At 37.0% G+C, this 19,146-nt stretch overlaps 1 long non-coding RNA gene across 1 annotated transcript; it reads right to left on the bottom strand.

Moving 5' to 3' along the window:
* Window positions 1–674: 674 nt before the first annotated feature.
* LOC309647086 lies at window positions 675–15,937 on the bottom strand. Its single transcript, XR_014255781.1, has 2 exons — window positions 9,376–15,937; window positions 675–8,978 (listed from the first exon to the last, which is right to left on the bottom strand). It is a non-coding gene; the product is annotated as an uncharacterized lncRNA (long non-coding RNA).
* Window positions 15,938–19,146: the final 3,209 nt, after the last annotated feature.

The raw sequence follows: 19,146 nt of genomic DNA, 5'->3' as shown, positions 1-19,146 counted from the left end.
TTAAAATGACAAATTTTTTGTATATTTTATTGCAATGAAAAAACTCAAAACTGTAATGCAATAAAAAACATTGAATTTTACACTTGAAATGGGTGAATTGTATGGTATGTGAATTATGTCTCAATCGTGCTTTTTTTAAGTTCACTTATAGAAGTTCTCCCTCTCTGCATCTGAATTACTATGGTTAATAAGAAAGCACAGGTAAATTTCAAACATTTTTAATACTTTTTCAATTATCTTTCAGTGGCTTATTTTCCTCTTTCCTACCTACAGCTCCTGGTAGTATAGAAAAATGCCTTACCTGCACTATGCTATACTTTGACTATATTTACTTACAAGAGTACACATTTCTCTATGTAGCTACTTAATTTACATTACCTGAATAAAGCAGTAGCTGATACTAATGGTTTCCATCAGAGCTAGGCTTCCTGCTGTGAAAAGGGTATAAACCATTCTCAATGATGCTAAGCAAACATTAGCTAACCTAAGGCTGAGATGACTCCAACTTTTTAATTTTTTAAATATTTTCAAAAACAGTTTGGGGAAAATAGTAGATATACATTTTTGCACCATAGGTAGAAAACAAAACACAACTTTTGGAGGAAATCTTTATTGTGTTTCAATACTCAAGGATATGTAACAAGACTAAGAAAGAGAATGACCCAGTCTTATGGTAAAACAACATCTGTTTTGAGGATGAGGAGAACCTGTAGGGCATCGTGATGGGCTCTGAGTCCTTTTTCCCCACTTTTTGGATGGACCATTTAACATCTCACCTGTAGTTTCACTTAACTTTTACCCACAGTTTTTCTCATATAAAATAAGAATGATACAAATCAGGGTAGTTGTGAAGATCAAATGAAATATTTTGTAAAGTGATCAATAGCATCTTAGTTCTCATCAATGAACAAGTAATGTCAAGTAAAAATCAGCTAATAAGAATTTGTTTGATCATTTCCAGATTTCCTGGGCAGTGGCTAAAGATTTTATTTTCTCCTTTTTCCAACACAACTCTTTTTTTTAAATTAAGTTTTATTGGAGTATAGTTGATTTACAATGTTGTGTTAGTTTCAGGTATTCAGCAAAGTGAATCAGTTATACAACTACATATATCCAATCTTTTTAAGATTCTTTTCCCATATAGGACATTACAGAGTACTGAGTAGCATTCCCTGTGCTATACGAGGTACTTATGAGTTATCTATTTTATACACAGTAGTGTGTATATGTCAATGTCAATCTTACAATATATCCTTCCCCCCCTTTTCCCCCTTGGTAACCATAAGCTTGTTTTCTACATGTCTGACGATATTTCTGTTTTGTAAATAAGTTGATTTGTACTGTTTTTTTAGATTCCACATATAAGTGATGTCATATGATATTTGTCTTTATCTGTCAGACTTAGTTCACTCTGTATGACAATCTCTAGGTCCATCCATGTTGCTGCAAATGGCATTATTTCGTTCTTTTTTTTTATCTCTGAGTAATATCCCAATGTGTATATGTACCATATCTTCTTTATCCATTCCTCTGTTGATGGACATTTACATTGCATCCATGTCCTGGCTATTGTAAATAGTGCTACAATGAACATTGGGGTGCAAGTATCTTTTCAAATTACGGTTTTCTCTGGATATATACCCAGGAATGGGATTTCTGGATCGTATCGAAGCTCAATTTTTAGTTTTTTAAGGAACTTCCATACTGTTCTCCATGGTGGCTGTATCAATTTACATTCCCACCAACAGTGTAGGAGGGTTCCCTTTCCTCCACACCCTCTCCAATATTTATTGTTTGTAGATTTTTTGATGATGGCCATTCTGACCAGTGTGAGGTGATGCCTCATCGTAGTTTTGATTTGTATTTCTCTAATAATTAGTGATGTTGAGCATCTTTTCATGTGTTTTTTGGAGAAATGTCTTCTTTGGAGAAATGTCTGTTTAGATCTTTCATCCATTTTTTGACTGGGTTGTTTGTTTTTTTTGACATTGAGCTTCATAAGCTGTTTGTATATTTTGGAAATTAATCCCTTGTCCATTGCTTCATTTGCAAATATTTTCTCCCGTTCTGTGGGTTGTCTTTTCGTTTTGTTTATGGTTTCCTTTGCTGTTCAAAAGCTTTTAAGTTTAATGAGGTACCATTTGTTTACTTTTGTTTATGTTTTTATTACTCTAGGAGGTGGATCAAAAAAGATCTTACTGCAATTTATGTCAGAGAGTGATACTATACATAGAAAATCCTAAAGATGCTACCAGAAAACTACTAGAGCTCATCAATGAATTTGTTAAAGTTGCAGGATACAAAATTAATGCACAGAAATCACTTGCATTCTTATACACTAACAACAAAAGATCAGAAGGAGAAATCAAGGAAACAATATCATTTACCATCTCATCAAAAAGAATAAAATACCTAGGCATAAACTTACCTAAGAAGGCAAAAAGAGCTGTACTCAGAAAACTATAAGATACTGATGAAAGAAATCAAAGATGACACATACAGATGGAGAGATATACCATGTTCTTGGATTGGGAGAATCAGTATTGTCAAAATGGCTGTACTACCCAAAGTAATCTACATATTTAATGCAATCCCTATCAAATTACAAATAACATTTTTCACGGAATTAGAACAAAAAATTTTACAGTTTGTATGGAAACACAAAAGACCCTGAATAGCCAAAGCAATCTTGAGAAAGAAAAATGGAGCCGGAGGAATCAGGCTCCCTGACTTCAGATTATACTACAAAGCTACAGTACTCAAGACAGTATGGTACTGGCACAAAAACAGAAATATAGATCAATGGAACAGGATAGAAAGTCCAGAGATAAACCCACACACCTGTGGTCACCTAATCTATGACAAAGGAGGCAAGAATATACAATGGAGAAAAGACAGTCTCTTCAATAAGTAGTGCTGGGAAAACTGGACAGGTACATGTTAAAGAATGAAATTAGAACACTCTCTAACACCATACACAAAAATAAACTCAAAATGCATTAAAGACCTGAATGTAAGACCGGACACTATAAAACTCTTAGAGGAAAACATAGGAAACAGAACTATTAACTCCCTCCAACTGAGCAACACTACTGAATGGGAACTACCTGCCAGCAGATGGCCCCCATGAAGAATCACAATGAACTGTGCACTGCATCCTTCTCTATGAGTCAGATTCAACTCTTCTTGTCAGATATTTATAATTATTATCATAATGCATTCCTGTGTAAGTTTTCTATTGCTTCCTTAACAAATTAACACAAACTTGGTGGCTTAAAACAACACAAATTTGTTACCTTACAGTTCTCTAGGTCAGAAATTCTACATGACTCTCATTAAGCTAAAATCAAATTATTAGTAAGGCTGAGTTCCTTTTTTGGTAATTCGAGGAATGAACCTGTTTCTTTAACATGTTTCTAGCTTCTAGAGGCCACCTGCATTTCTTGGCTCATGGTCACTTTCCTCCATCTTTAAAGGTCACAGAGAAACAAATGGCCAACAGGTATATGAAAACATGCTAATCATCAGGGAACTGCAAACTATAATGAGATACCCCTTCACACCTGTTAGGATGGTTATTATCAAAAAGATGAGATAACAAGTGTTATCGAGGGTATGGAGAAAAGGGAATCCTTGCACACTGTTGGTAGGAATGTAAATTGGTACAGCCACCATGCAAAATAGTATAGAGTATTCTCAGAAAATTAAAAATTAAACTACCATATGATCCAGTAACCCCATTTCTGGGTATATATCCAAAGGAAATGAAATCAGTATCTCAAAGACACACCTGCACTCCCATATTCATTGCAGTATTAGTCATAAATAGCCAAGATAATGGGCAACTGAAATGTCCATCAATGGATGAATAAAGGAAATGTGAATATTATTCAACCATAAAAAAATAAGGAAATTCTGCCATTTGTGACAATGTGTATGAATCTGGAGGACATTATTTTTTGAGGACATTATTTTGTTTTGCTGAGCGAAAAAAGTCCAAACACAGAAAGACAAATACTGTATAATCTCACTTACATGTGAAATCTTAAAAAGTACAGCTCAAAGCAAAATACAGATTCAATGTAATCTCTATCAAATTATCAACAGCATTTTTCACAGAATTAGAACAAAAAACTTTACAATATGTATGGAAACACAAAAGACCACAAATAGCCAAAGCAATCTTGAGAAAGAAAAACTGGACTGGAAGAATCAGGCTCCCTGACTTCAGACTATACTACAAACATACAGTGATCAAAACAATATGGTACTGGCACAAAAACGGAAATATAGATGAATGGAACCAGATAGAAAGTCCAGAGGTAAACCCACGCACTTAGGGATGGACCTAGAGATTGTCATACTGAGTGGAGTAAGTCGGACATAGAAAGACAAATATCATATGACATCGCTTGTATGTGGAATCTAAAAAAAGGGTACAAATGAACTTATCTACAACACAGAAATAAAGTTACAGATGTAGAAAACAAACCTATGGTTACTGGGGAAAAGGAGGAGGGGTAAGTTGGGAGATTGGGACTGACATATACACATTACTATATATAAAATAGATAACTAATAAGGACCTACTGTATAGCATAGGGAATTCTACTCAATGGTCTGTAATACCCTATATAAGAAAAGAATCTAAAAAAGAGTCATTATATGTATATGTATAACTGATTCACTCTGCTGTACAACTGAAATTAACACAACATTGTAAATCAACTATACTCCATGAAAAATTTTAAAAAAAAAATCTACACACCTACGGCTCACCTAATCAATGACAAAGGAGGCAAGAATATACAATGGAGAAAAGACAGTCTCTTCAATAACTGGTGCTGGGAAAACTGGACAGCTACATGTAAAAGAATGAAATTAGAACACTCCCTAACACCATACACAAAAATAAACTCAAAATGGAATAAAGATCTGAATGGAAGGTCAGATACTATAAAACTCTTAGAGGAAACTGGGCAGAACACTCTTTGACATAAATTGCAGCAAGATCTTCTTCCATCCACCTCCTAGAGTAATGAAAATAAAAACAAAACTGAACAAATGGGACCTAATTAAACTTAAAAGTTTTGCACAGCAAAGGAAACCAGAAACAAAACGAAAAGACAACCCTCAGAATGGGAGAAAACATGTGCAAATGAAGCAATGGACAAGGGATTAATCTCCAAAATATACAAACAGCTCATGCAGCTCAATATCAGAAAAAACAAACAACCCAATAAAAAAATGGGTGAAAGATCTAAACAGATGTTTCTCCAAAGAAGACATACAGATGGCTAAAAAGCACATGAAAAGATGCTCAACATCACAATTATTAGAGAAATGCAAATCACAACTACGATGAGGTATCACCTCACACCAGTCAGAACGGCCATCATCAAAAAATCTACAAACAATAAATGCTGGAGAGGGTGTGGAGAAAAGGGAACCCTCTTACACTGTTGGTGGAAATGTAAATTGATACAACCACTATGGAGAACAGTATGGAGGTTCCTTAAAAAACTAAAAATAGAACTCCCATATGATCCAGCAATCCCACTCCTGGGCATATATCCAGAGAAAACTGTAATTAGAGAAGATATATGTACACCGATATTCATTGCAGCACTGTTTACAATAGCCATGTCATGGGAGCAACCTAAATGCCCATCAACAGATGAATGGATAAAGCAGATGTGGTACATATATACAATGGAATATTACTCAGCCATAAAAAAAGAATGAAATAATGCCATTTGCAGCAACATGAATGGACCTAAAGATTGTCATACACAGAAAGACAAATATCATATGATATCACTTGTATGTGGGATCTTTAAAAACGGTACAAATGAACTTATCTACAAAACAGAAATAGAGTTACAGGTATAGAAAACAAACTTATGGTTACCAGGAGGTAAGGGGTGGGGGTAAATTGGGAGATTGAGATTGACATATACACACCACTATATATAAAATAGATAACTAATAAGAACCTCCTGTATAGCACAGGGAACCCTACTCAGTACTCTGTAATGGCCTATATGGGAAAAGAATCTAAAAAAAGAGTGGATATATGTATATGTATAACTGATTCACTTTGCTGTACACCTGAAACTAATACAATATTGTAAATCAAATATACTTCAATAAAAGTTGTTTAAAAATATAAAGCACATAGAAGCAAAGAGTAAAATGGTGGTTTCCAGAGGCTGAAGTATTGAGGAAATGAGAATATATTGGTCAAAGAGTGCAAGCTTTTTGTTATAGGATGAATAAGCTCTGGGCATCCAATGTACAGTATGGTTAAAAATAATTTAATTAATAATACTCTATTATACACTTGAAATTTACCAAAACAGTAAATTTTTAGAGTTCTCACCACCAAAAAAAAAAGGTAACTATGTAAGGTGATGGATGTGCTAATTAACCTGAGTGTGGTAATCATTTCACAATGTATATATATTAAATCATCACTTTATACATCTTAAAAAACTTAAATGTATATAATTTTTATTTGTCAATCATACTTCAATAAAGCTGGGGAGGGGAATTATAAAAAATTTTTAATTAATATTGTAAATCACAAAATGTAGCATCTCTCTGACCTTGCTTCTTTGGTCACATCTCTTTCTCTAACCACAGCCAGATATGGTTCTCTGCTCTTAAGAATTTATGTGATCAGATTGGACCCACCTGAATAATCTGGGATAACTTCCCAACTCAGTGTCTCTGCCTTTATTCACATCTGTGACATCCCTGTTCCCATGTGAGCTAATATATCCATAGCTCTGAGCGTTCAGATATGAGCATCTTTCAGGGCCATTTTATAACAATGAGGATATACATCTCTATGCAATGCCTGCTCTGAGGATGCTTCTCCCTACATCTATCTCATAGAGCGCTCTGATCTCAAACCCATAACCTAGTCCAAATAAGCCTTGGTTTAAGTCGTATTCTTCCATTACCAAGCCAAAACTTATTGTCATTACCCAGGTCAATTTTTACAGACTCCTACATCACAGATTGACAGACTTAATTTCCAATGTGCCTTTTACTCTTTTCTGGAAAATGGTAGCAAAAGGCATAAAACATTTTTAGAAGCTATATTAAACTTTGGGAAAGCTGACAAGGGAGAGAAGAAAGACAATACATTAAAATAGTTGAAAATAATACCACAGAACTGGTAATTAATAAATATTATTACTTACACTATGAAGAGCTTACTGTGCCTTTGCAAAAAAAAAAAAAAAAAAAATCTTAATAGACTCTTCTGATGCTCCAGTAACCCTGGGTCTATAGTTTTGCATTTGCACATCTGGAGCCAATACTCACCCCTATACTCCCAAGGAGACTTCCTCCTACAGTAGAGGTGACATTTGTTTCTACAGTATCTTCATGAGCTTGCATCTCACAGTGTTGTATTGTACCACATCCTGATAAAATAGATGCAACATTGTATTATCTCTCTTAATTAGCAAAAAACACCTCACTCTCAAGATATGAACAAAGAAAACTGATAATACAGGTAAGAAAACTGTAAAATGTCTTAAGAGTTCCTTGCTGTTCTAGAACATCAGCTCATATACCATGCAGGTGTTAATGAGCCATTTGCTGGAAAAACATTTGGCTTCCAAAAATAGGATCTGGTTTATTGAGTTCATTTTCTTTTCTCTTGGTTTTTTGAATGATTGAATGTCCTCCTTCTTAAAGGCAAGGGCTGAACTGCTTTTCCTCCTGATGTTCCCTTCTAGTCTTATAATTCTATGCATCTAGATTTTCCTCCTTGTATAGTGGACAAATGATTGTTGCCTCTGCACAAGTCCTTTTTTTTAATTTATTTAAAAATTTTATACAATTTTTTAAAGTTACTTTCTATTTACAGTTATTACAAAATATTGGCTATATTCTCCATGTTGTACAACACATCCTTGAGCCTATCTTACACCCAATAGCTTGTGCAATCCACTTTTTCACCCCTTTATTGCCCCTCCCTCCTCACTGTTAACCACTAGTTTATTACCTATATCTGTGAATCAGCTTCTCTTTTTTTATATTCACTAGTTTGTTGTAATTTCTAGATTTCACATATAAGTGATATCATACAGTATTTGTCTTTCTCTGACTTATTTCGCTTAGTATAATGCCCCCCAAGTCCATTTATGTTGCTGCAAACGGCAACATTTTTTTCTTTTGTATGTCTGAGTAGTATTCCATTGTATATACATACGACATCTTCTTTATCCACTCATCTGCCGATGGACACTTAGGTTGCTTCCATATCTTGGCAGTTATAAATAATGCTGCTATGAACATTGAGGTGCATGTATCTTTTCAAATTAGTAGTTTTGCTTTTTTTGAATATATACCCAGGAATGGAATTTCTGGGTCATTAAGTCCTTTTATAGTAACCTCTGACCTTTACTAAATTCCAGTTGACTATCTCAGGTTGTCCTTTTATATGTCAGGGTTCATTAATAAATGGGACTCCTTGTCTCACACTGCCAAACTAGAGGAAGGCTCTAGCAAACACTCACTCCAAGCCTATAAGGTAGGGTTATACTGAAATCAAAGACTAATGCAAGACTCTCTTCTAGTTATCTGGTTAAACTCTCACTTTACCAGAAGAAGGCTGAAGATGTTTGTGGAGGTACTATTGCTTTGCTGCTAGGACTCCTGTAACAGTAGAGAGTCTCAGCAGGGTTCTGGCAATGAAGGATGCAATCTCTTTCTCTCTCTTTCTGTCTCTCTCTCTCTCTCTCTCTATTTCTAGCACCACTACTCTTCTCCCTGGCATTACAAAAACACCCAGGACTGTGCCCCTGCTGGTAAAAGAAAGAGGTATTACTCTTAAACATATATTTTCTGAGTAGTACAGGCCAGAAATTAAATATAGTTTAGATGTTTTTGCTACTTACACTCTTAACATACCACTACTTACTCTAAATTCATGCAGAAGAAAATCCAAATTTAAGAACCTTTTTCTATATCAAAGTATAACTACTCTCCACTTGCCCTCTACCCTGCCTCCTTAAGGAGCCCATGTGTGAACTGCTCAGCCTCAGGTTCGAACGGGATACCACTGACCTATAAAGGAAAGGCAGGGAACGCCTCTCAGGACAGAACTAGTGGGCACAGGAGGGCAAGAGAGAGGCAAGCTGCAGCTTGAGAGAAACAGGAAAGGTATTTGTGGGGAACAGCTGTCATGGTGACCGGGACTTGGGAAGAGATGTGCCTCAAGAACATTTCAGCAGGATTTTGTCTGTGTTAGATGGTATAATTCCCTGGAAGGTACTTCGGTAAGACCTACATTATGTCTCAAAGCTTTCTGAAGTAAAATTTGTGCTTGTTTTAGGTGCAAAAAAAAAAAAGAACCTTTTTCTATTTTGCAAAATAAATAAATGAATATATTCCACACGTATATGTCTATCTCCCTCACAAGACTGTAAACCCCTTTCAGATCAGGAGCAATGACTTAGTCATCTTCCAATACCAGTGCTCATCACAATGCCTGGCACATAGTAGGGACTCAGGAGAGAATGGTTGAATAAATAAATAAATAACAAATATTAGTAAACAGCCATTACTTACTTTTTATTAATTCACCAGTAACTATAACCTATTTATAAATAAATGAGTTTGTTCAAAAATATTAAACAAACGCTATGTGTCTGAACTGTGTTAGTTCTGGGGGTAAAAACATGAAATAGACACACCCCCTGCCCCAGAAGAGCTGCAGTCTGCCAGGAGTGGAAGAGGTAAATACAAAGAATTGTATTATAAGGCAGGCATGCTACAAAAAGAATACATGGTAACGGAGTTGAAAAAGCTCTTAGTTCTGCACAACAGAGAGAGATGGTCAAAGGATTCTGAGAGGAGGCTACATTTGTGCTGGTACTTATAGGACAAAGAAATAGAGAAAGGGAACTTAATGGAAAAGAAGAAAGCATGAACACGAGCAAAGGTAGCAAAGAGCAGGGCTTGCTTAGATCTTGGCAAGTTGTCTGAAGAGTCCAGACGCTGGGGGATAAGGGTGAGGTGCTGGCCAGGCACGAGTGGCAGGAAATGAGGCTGGAAAAGGGGGTTGGAGACAGAGAGAGTAAGCTTTTGAAGGCAAAACCTCTTGAATGTTAAGATTCTGTCGACTGTATAGTCCTCATCAAAGGTGTGTAGTCAGAGAAGAACCACCAGCTCTGTGTGGTAAAGAGATGATCAGTACAGCGGTGAGGCATTGGACTGAAGGCAAGACAGTGGAAGGTGATGACAATAAAGACCTGAACTTAGGCAATGGGTGTGAGGAAGAGTTCCTGCTTCCAGAGGCCCTCATATTGCACACAGGATTCCCAGGTTCACAGATCTGTGTGAATGTGTGAAGGGGGGTATTCAATGGACCCATTCGTCCAATCCCTACTGCATCCCACAGAACCAAACTTAAAATGAATTTCTCTATGCAAAAAGGCAAACATATGACTTTTGCCAGTTAAAATCCTGGCATCTCCTTGCACACAGACTTAACAAAAAGGACATATTCTTTCCTTGTTTGCTCCACCCTTAATCCTAGTATCTATGTGACACCATAGACTGAATGTTTCTGCTTTATGAGAAGAGAGTTTAGCACCGCAGGGCACTGTGTGACATTCTTCAACCATTTACCACCACCCTGCCATGGATGGTGTCATGTGGAGGTGAGGAAATAGTACAATTTTTCCTCCCGTCCTATTTTCTGCCTTGCAGGCAAAAAAGCCTGCTGGAGGGTTTATATTTGACTGAGGAAAGTAAACTAGTGCTTTTGGATAAAAAACAGCCTTTATCCTTCATATTATACAATACATTGTAACCTACTGCAAATATGGAACTTACAAGCATGGAGTTACACCCAATTTATTTGGTCCCTTCAATTCTCCACTGCATGATCCAATTTATAAAAAGTAAAACAAATTATCAAAACTTTATAAAAGCAAGATGCACTACAGAGTCATTGTTTTAAACCAAAAATGGCAAAATAGTCAGAGTGATATTGGCGTGGAAGTAAGAATATGAGTGATCTTTTTCTCTTTTTTTTTCTTGTCTTTGATAAATGATATTTTAAAGCCACTATCTGCATGTGGTAAATGCATTAACATTTTCCCAATAGAGCCTGTGAATGAGCTGCACCAATTAAATTCTGCCTGTCTAACTTTCAGAGGCAAGACATCTTCTGGGGAAGTCCAGTTGCCCAAGTTGGACATCCCTCTAGGATGGCCCCTCACAATTCCAGGAGGACCAGGGTCTCCTACCTTTTCGATGGTCCCTGAATAACCTTTTAGGAACGGCTCCTGACAGTCTTCTACTTCCACAGACTCCTTGGACAGAGTTATACCATTTTCACATGGACCCTCTGGCCACCCTACCACAGCCAACCCAGCTCAGCCATGGTCAACTTTCCAGCTGGAGGCACCTCTTAAGTTAGGCTATTTTAAACACCCTAATTTATGTTGCTGATTTTTGTATTGTTTGGGGTTTTGTTTGATTTTTGTTGTTGTTCTTGTTTTGTTTTTTAAAGCTGTTACTTTTGGGTTGTGGGCAAACTGCATGTGTGCTCACATTGCCATTGGCAGTGTAAATTGTAAGCTGCCTTAGACAGGGCCGCTCGGCAACGCTGCCTAAAACGCTTATAAACGTCCATGCCCTGTGGGCCTAAATCAACTCTTGGAAATTTAAAGTAAGGAAACAATTTAATTAAAAAATTAAAACAATTAAAAGGAAAAAAATTAAAGGAAAAAAAAAGAGATGCTCTTAGGAGTATTATTTATAACAATACAAAAAAAACAGAACTAACCTAAATGTTCAATAGAAGAATTATAAATTATGATATATTTTAAAAGGAAAAATTAAAACAAAAGGAAAAAATTAAAGAGAATAAAAGATGCCCTTAGCAATATTATTTATAAAAATAAAAAATGGAACTAACTTAAATGTTCAATAGAGATATTATAAGTTATGATTTAATTAGTGATATTTAAACTTGGTTTAGCAGCGGGAACCTGTCCTCACTGAAACACTATACATAAGCTAAATACGCAAGTTGATGTAAAATATTTTATTTTTAAAGAGCAACTCCTCTAAGTGAAGCAGGGGATAGGGGTTGGACCTGAGGCCTTCCTGTTTGTGCTCCCACCCACCCTCCATGGGGCCCCAAACCACCTCTGAGACATCCGTAGAGCATCATGAAGCACCACGGTATACCATTTCTGTTGTCACTAAAAATAAGTGTATAGCCACACAAAATATTTCTGAGACAATGCTATAGAGTGGTGATAAATGAAGAGAGTGGAACACAGGCACACTATACATGCATATATACATACAACTGTATAAAATGTACATAATTAAGAAGTTTGGAAAGATGGTGGATAGATGAACATAATTAGTCTTATCTTACAAGGTTGTTTTAGAAACATACACCATGACTTAATGGAAATATATTTTAGCAACATCACTGCTTAGCCCTAATGCTTTAGAAAATTAACCTGATCTTCCTCAGCATTCTCATCTGTAAAATGGCAATAATTATAGTACCCGTGTCATGGGGTTACTGTGGGCCTTGAATGGGTTTATTTTTGTACAGAGTTTAGAGCAATGCCTCAACAGATATTAGCCATCAGTAGTAATATTATCAGTCCCTTACACTCAATTGTAACATTTTTGAGGTAAAGTGTGATAGCAAAAGAGAAAAGTTCAGATTTAGCCAGCTTCCCATCTCCTTCCTCTTTTGCTAAACCCAGTAAATGCCTGCCCATGCTGGCTATGGAGGGCCACCCCTGAGCTAAGACTCTCCGCTGCTGTAGAGGAACCCCAGGAAACAGTGTTTATGAGGTTTCTAGACTCCCACCCACCCCCTTTTTAATATTGTTCTTGATAAAAATAGTATTTCCCTCTCAGACCTCTAATGCGATTAACATAATCGGCACAACAACTTGAAACTCCATTCTTCTTGGGTGTATACTGAATTCAGGAATTTGTACTTTAGAATATTTTCACTTAATCTGATATTCTATACACATACAGATCAAAGAAGTTACTTGAAATAAGGCTACAGTGTTTAAGTACATTGACTAAATATTTAATGGGAAGAAAAAGACCTATGTTTATATGACGTCACCTGTCATATAAATACAGGGTCAGTACGATGATTTATGTCTTATTGTTTTACTTCCTTCTGTTATTCATCTGTTTGCTAACATTCCCTCTCCATCTTCTCATCCAAGCCTCTAATTTCTGAGGCTGATTTCCTCGTTTTAGGCTTATATCAGAAGCAGCAGTATCTTAAATATAGTGTCAGTATATATTTCTTATCAACTTGAATCGGTTAATCAGCAAACCATAGCTGGCTTACTTGATGTTTAAATATGTTGATTAAAGCCTTATGACTTTTCTAAAGCTGACTCACTTTTATTATGATATTTAAAGGAATGCTTCCGGGCTCATGTTCTTAAGAAAGCAATCCCCCCACCCCCCATCCCTTTTTTTCCTTTAGAACTTTTTTTTAACCTTCATTTGGAAAGTACCAAACATTGGCAGTGACATCTAGTGCCTAAATCTAAAAGGAATCTGGAAGCACTACATTGTTTTTGTATCTCCCTCATTGACAGACTGTGTTCATTCAAACCATGAGATTTCTTGAGTTTCCCTGTGATGATTCTTTTAAGTGTCTCTGCTTGTCTAAGATGCACAACCAACTTATTATGTTGAAACTCTTCTCCTTTTTTTGTGGATTAGCAAAGTGAGACCTGAAGAAGTTAAGAAACTTGCCCATGCTCACAAGCCATCACACTTTGTCCTCCCTCCTTCTGATTAGAATCAGTACTCCTAGGCGGCCACTGTCCCTAACCTCAAATCTAATAATGTGCAGAATGAAGTGCTCAGATTGGTCCCGGCTGATTCAGCGTGGGAGGGTAGGGCCAGAAACCCTGAAGGTTTTTCAAAAGCCTTTATCTTTTTGAGAAAAGATTTTTTAAAAATTGCTTTTTATGAGAAAGCAGTAACCTGATTTCTCTAGAATTTTATGGCTAGAAAAATCCTAGTTATGCTCCCCTTCTTGTGAATATTTTTGTGAATATTTTGTTTTTTAATTCCCCTAATTGTAAGAATGGCCTGGGAGAAGAAGAGGTGTGTGTATGGTGAATGGATGTACGGCGATCTGAGGGAGAAAGCTAAGCTTAGCAAGGCAGTAGACTGCCTTTCATGAAATCTCTGAGCCTTGAAGGCAGGGATGAGATTATTTTTGTTTGTTTGTTTGTTTTGAATTTTATTTTATTTAGTTTTTTATACAGCAGGTTCTTATTAGTTTTTGACCTAACAGAGAATGAGGATTGAAGAAAGAATACCAGCTGTTCTCCTAACCCCACCATGAATCTCAACAAGACTGAGGCGATGCTAAAGAGAAAGACTATGTGGTAAAAATGACACAGATGCCTTTGTAAGTAAGCCTCTGATAAGAAGGCTTTTAATAAATAAGTCTCTTATATCTGCTGATAAATCCTGAGCACTGCTTGAAGACCCCTGACTTAGTCCATCCCTTTTGCATAGAAAGAGAACAACAGTCACAGATGACACTCTATGCCATTCATTAAAAAAAAACAAAAAACACACAGGAAAGGATGACATTTTTATAGAAGTACAAGTGAAACATTAAAGCAGCCTTGACTCCAGGAAAATTTCATGCAAACTTGTTTCCACCTGAGGCTGCTTCCCCTGATTACGTGCTAGTAAAAGTAGACCACAGAGGGTAGGTACATCAAATGTTTACTGTTAATGAGTACTTCCTCAGCTTTCTCTCCCTTGGCAGGGGCAGAGACACTGTGCAGTGGGATCTGCACAGTGCCCAAAGGATTAACAGATACCCAGAGCAGGTGACAGAGATGTGCCCAGAGGGAATGGTAGCCTGGAGATGCACCTGGGGGAGAAGGGAGAAAAGGAGTTAAGAACAAAAGAGAAGGAATTACAGGACACCAAGTATGAGCTGACTTGACTTATTCATGAGCACAAATTAGACACTCTCTGTCTCGTACTAAAGAGTAAAGGAGAGGAAGCCTTTGGCAGGGACTGGAATCCAGCACCAGCCGATGGAAGTAAAGCACGGGGTTCTATGTTAAAGCCCCATGGTGTGCAGTCTCCCTGCGGTCTGTCCACTCCCAGGAGAGCACATTAGCTTTTCTTCTCCAACAGCACCATCTGGAGGTTAACGATCACTGCTGTCTTATACCTTCATTTTTCACCCTTTTATGGAGATTATGCTCACATAAATTTTTCCTCTGAAAGTTTTTTTTAATTCCTGTTAAAACACTCTTCTTCCTTTACCATATACTCTGCATTTCAAATATTGACCATGTACTGAGAGAACATCCCCACCCTCTCCTGTGCTTCCTTTCTCTTAGTGTGTCTCTCACACTAGCAATGTTGTTCTGGAAGATTTGGTGTCCAGGACAAAGTGACCACCTGAATTTGGAAGTATGGTATCCATTAAATTGTGATCAAGAGTCTTTGAGGGAATCACCTACTTGACAGTAAGATTTATACATTTATACATTGCATGAAAACTTATAGGAGCCTTTCAAAGTACTAAAGCACTATTGCAAATAGCTTGTGAACATACATGTATATGTATTGTTGTACTCACTCACATCTTAAAGACTGCAAAATCATGTAAAAGTTTTTGTTAAGGAACACTGCACACTCTATATGTTACCAAAGCTGACATACAATTATAAGTCTACACTCAATCTTCTACAGAAGCACAAAACTACTGCAGAAAATTAAAGATTATATTGTGAATCTCTGTGTTATTTTACTTGTTTTTCACTGAGATATAACTGACATACAACATCGTGTAATTTTAAGGTGTAAAATGGGTTGATTTGATACCTTTGTATATTGCATTAGCTAACAGCTCTCTCATGTCTCACTATGCTGTGCGTTAGATCTTCAGAATTTATTCATCTTCTAGTTGCAAGTTTGTACCATTTGACCAACTATGTTTATTTTAAATATGCATGAAAAAAATATTCATTTGTTCATTAAATAAATATTTATTGATTTCTATCATGTGCCAGGGAATATTTCAATGCTCGAAACACTGGTTAACAAAATAAAACCCCTGTTCTTAAGAAGGTTAACATTCTTGTAGGAGAAGGTGACATTAGAAATAAACAATATTATGTTATATTAAGTCCTATGAAGAAATAGTCAGTCAATCAGAGTAAAGAGAGAGTAATGGTGCTACTTCAGAGAGCATGGTCAGGCCCTTTGGGAGGGTGACCTTTGAACGAATGAAGGAGTGATCCATGTGAAGATCCATGGAAGGGCTTTCCAGGTGAAGAGAATATCAGGTGTAAAAGCTTGAAAAAGCCTGTTGGAGGAACCACAGGAGTGTGCGGGCAGTGGAGTGCAGTGGGGAAGGTAGTAGAGAGTGAGGACAGAGAGGCAGCCAGCACACAGGTCCCACAGAGCCCCACCAGCCCCCATAAGGACTTTGGCTTTTATTCTGGGTGAGAGGAAGTCATTGAAGTGTGGAGCTCAATGGAACGAAGAACTTTGATGTACATTGTTTTAAAGATTCACTCTGGCTGCTTTGTGGAGAAGACAGTAGGAGGTGAGAATAGAGCTGGGAAACCAGTTAGGAACTATCATTTAAGAGTAGAGTCCATAGGACTTGCTGACAGATTGACATGGTTTGAGCGAAAGAGAGTAATGTGAGATGACTGTGAGTCTGGAGTGAGAAAGTGGCACCACCACTCCAGACGTGTGAGTGCCATTTACTGGGATGAGCCTCCTGGGAGAGCGAGAGGTTGCAGGGAAGAACACGGGGTCTTGTCTGGATGTGTTATTGTGAGTGTCCATCAGAAATCCCATGGAGCTGTCCTACAGGCAGTTGGATGCATGGAATTGGAATCTCAGGGGCAAAGTTGGGTATCATCAGTATAATTAAATGTTGTTTAAAGTGATGGTGCTAGAAAAAATTCACCCAGAGAGAGAGTGAAGTAGAGAGAAGGGCAGACAAGAAAAAAGCAGCTGGAAAGGAGGGAGGAAACCAGGAGGTGTGCCTCAGGAAAGTGAAGAGATGCATACACATGTGTGTGTGTGTGTGTGTGTGTGTGTATGCATGTGTGTGTAGGTGTGTGCGTGTGTATATGCATGTGGATGTACATATATACGTATGTGTGTGTATAGGTGTGTATGTGTGTGCATGTGTATATATATATGTATGTGTGCGTATGTATATCCATGTCCAGTAGTAAATAATTAAATTCATAATTAGGCACATAGTGTTTCTCTGATTCTCTGCCAAGACTAAAGGAGATTAAAGGAAGGTGAGGAAGAAGGAGAATAGACAATTTTTGGCCTTGATTTATGACTTTGTTGCAGAGCCTTCATGTGTAAGCCTACCTATATGAAATTATTATAGAACAATGGCATGTGATTAAGTTTTACTAAGTCATTTGTAACATACTATCTGACCTGGTGATAGATTGACACATCTACAATAAACAATAATAAATTATAGGGACTAATTCAAGAATTAACTGTTGTTGAATATTAGCAGTTCAGAGATATATCTGAAATATTTACTTTATTAAAAATATTAAAATAGAATATGTCTTCATAACCTTGTCAATCTTACTAATTTTTAAAAAGGATACATCTTCATTAAATATGACAGGGATTTTTTTGCTTGGGTAGGAATGAAGTGTATCCTCATAATAAAGAAAGTAATTAGAGCTCTTTGCTTCCTCTCTTACTTAATACTGGTTGGAAAGCCAGATTTGGCTTTGCTTTTTCTAAATAGAATCCTTTATGTAAAAGAATAATTGGGGCTCAAATTTCAAACTCTTGTGATAAATAAGTAAACTAGGCCAAAAGTGTGTTTCTGGGTAGCTACAAAGCTACAAAAACTTCCATTGTTTAAGGAAGGAGCACTTCAAGCTTGTGTTTGTCCAAGTTCCCATTTCTAAAGGGAAAAACACAGAAAGTATATTGACTACACAGCAAATAAAAAGAGCAAATAGATGTGGGTTTAGGAATTGTTGTTTCCCTGCTTGATCTCAGGATGTCTGGGTCGAGTGGTGGCTGGAAAGCCCACACAACAGAGTCCCTGTACCAAAAGAAAAAGGCACGGTGAGGCAAATGATATTTGGGAGACCCCTTGGGATCAGGGCTGCAGAAGTTTCCTGGATCCCAAAGATTATTATATAACAACCCTGAAAATTGTCTTTAAAAGTCTTTATACATGCACAGTCTTTACTTAACCACAGAATTGTGATTAGTCTGATTCGTATTTACCACAGTCAATGCCTCCCATCTGTAACCCTGATTTTATCCTTTTGTTTCTCATCTCAGCTGGCTAAGAAAACAGTGCATCTACTTATAACAAATGTTAAGTTTTCCTAACCTAAATCCATCGACAGATAGATCTTCGAAACAGAAACAGACTCACATAGAAAACACACTTGTGGTTCCCAAGGGGGAGGAGGGGTGGGCAAGGGATGGATTGAGAGTGTGGGATTAGTAGATGCAGACTATTATATATAGAATGGATAAACAATAAAGTCCTGCTGTATAGCAGAGTGAACTCTATTCAATATCCTGTAATAAACCATAATGGAAAAGAATATGAAAAATAATATATACATACATGTATAACTGAATCACTTTGCTGTACAGTAGAAATTAATACATTGTAAATCAACTATACTTTTTTTTTTTTTTTTTTTAATAATTTTATTTATTTATTTATTTATGGCTGTGTTGTGTCTTCGTTTCTGTGCGAGGGCTTTCTCTAGTTGTGGCAAGCGGGGCCACTCTTCATCGCGGTGCGCAGGCCTCTCACTATCATGGCCTCTCTCGTTGCGGAGCACAGGCTCCAGACGCGCAGGCTCAGTAATTGTGGCTCACGGGCCCAGTTGCTCCGCGGCATGTGGGATCCTCCCAGACCAGGGCTCGAACCCGTGTCCCCTGCATTGGCAGGCGGATTCTCAACCACTGCGCCACCAGGGAAGCCCTCAACTATACTTTAATAAAATAAAATTAAATTAAAAAGTTGTTTCCCTAGAGGAAAATTACCATAAAAATAAAACAGGATAAAATTAATAAACAGGCTATATTGAATTC

The sequence above is a fragment of the Balaenoptera physalus genome (assembly GCF_965194825.1).
Source record: "Balaenoptera physalus genome assembly, chromosome: 17".
Lineage (NCBI taxonomy): Eukaryota > Metazoa > Chordata > Mammalia > Artiodactyla > Balaenopteridae > Balaenoptera > Balaenoptera physalus.
The sequence above is the reverse complement of the archived record's forward strand: the minus strand, read 5'-3'. Positions and strand labels throughout refer to the sequence as shown.